This window comes from Piliocolobus tephrosceles, chromosome 21 (genome assembly GCF_002776525.5).
Source record: "Piliocolobus tephrosceles isolate RC106 chromosome 21, ASM277652v3, whole genome shotgun sequence".
NCBI lineage: Eukaryota > Metazoa > Chordata > Mammalia > Primates > Cercopithecidae > Piliocolobus > Piliocolobus tephrosceles.
This window is the reverse complement of record NC_045454.1, coordinates 7,913,821-7,915,526: the sequence shown is the minus strand read 5'-3', so window position 1 is coordinate 7,915,526 and position 1,706 is coordinate 7,913,821.

Here is a 1,706-nt window from a genome sequence, read left to right as displayed (position 1 = left end):
CCCATCCATCCATCCATCCATTTATCCATCTATCCATCCATCCATCCCTCCATCCATCTGCCCATCTGTCTCGCTGTCCATCTGTATGTTTATCTGTTCATGCACTTACGCATTAATCAATTCTTCCATCCATCTTATTTATTTATTCATTGTGTATGTCATTCATTCATTCATGCATGCATGCATCCATCTATTCAAATGATCATCTGCCCCTTCATTCATCCATTTATTTATCCACTCATCAGTCACACACACATCCATTCACATATGTATCAGTATCAGCTGTCATATGATCCTTCCCCAGCAACACCTCCTCAGACAGCCTTTCCGAACTCTTTCTAAAATCATACCTAGCCACCTTGCATCTGTTACCCTCCTTTTTACTTTTTTCACAGCCCTGACCCAGACTTGCAATTTTGCCCTGTAATTGTATGTTTATTTGTTCGGTGTCTGTGGCTACCATGAGAACGTGATCATTTATTCAATGAATGTTTCTTTCTTTTTAAAATTTAACTTTTAGGTTAAATAAAGTTAACCTAAAAGTACCTGTGAGGGTTTGTTACATAGGTAAACTGTGTGTCACAGGGGTTTGGTGTATGTATTATTTAATCACCCCGGTAATAAGCATGGTAGATGAGACAAATATTTCTTGATCATCACTGTGTGCCAGGCTCTGTTGTAGACACTGGGAACACAGTAGGGGATAAGAGAGACAAAAATCCCCTTCTGCATGAAGCTGACATTCTAGTGGTGATGTCAGACAATAAACATAGAGATGATAAATAAATTATAAGGCAGATTGGAAGAAGGGTGCTGTGGTAAAACAAAGCATAGAGCCAAATGAGGGTGTCAGGGGTCCAGGGGAATGGGTGCTCAAGGAAGACCTCACCAAGGAGGTGATAGCTGAGAGAGACTTGGGGGAGAGAAGAGGGCCGTGAGATTATCCAAAGGAAGAGCATTGCAGTTGAGAGAATGGCACATGCAAAGGCCCTGAGGCAGGAGTGAACCTGGTGTGTTTGGGGGACATTAAGAAAGCCAATGTGGCTGGAATGGAATGAAGAAGGAAGAGAGAGCAAGAGGTGGTGGCAGAGAGGGGACAGAGGGGACCAGATGGAGCAGGGCCACGTGGGTGTTTTCTGTTCTCACTCTGTTTTCACTCTGAGTGTGACCAGAGCCAGAGGAGGATTCTGAGCCGGGAAGAAACAGGATCCGACTTAGGCAGGAAGTGCTTCCCTCTGTCTGCTATGTAGGGAGTAGATTAATATCTGAGTTTTGTGAGAGCCAGGATCATGTCTTTGCACCTGTCGCCTCCTCTGTGTCTGGGTGGAGTCTGGGTGGGATGCAGTGGCTCCACGCCTGTGATCCCAACGGTTTTGGAGGCCAAGGTGGGAGGGTCGCTTAAGCCCAGGAGTTCCAGACCAGCCTGGACAACATAGCAAGACCCTGTCTCTACAAAATCTTTTTTTAAAAAAAATTAGCCGGCTGGGGCCGGGCGCGGTGGCTCAAGCCTGTAATCCCAGCACTTTGGGAGGCCGAGACGGGCGGATCACAAGGTCAGGAGATCGAGACCATCCTGGCTAACACGGTGAAACCCTGTCTCTACTAAAAAAATACAAAAAAACTAGCCGGGCGAGGTGGCGGGCGCCTGTAGTCCCAGCTACTGGGGAGGCTGAGGCAGGAGAATGGCATAAACCTGGGAGGCGGAG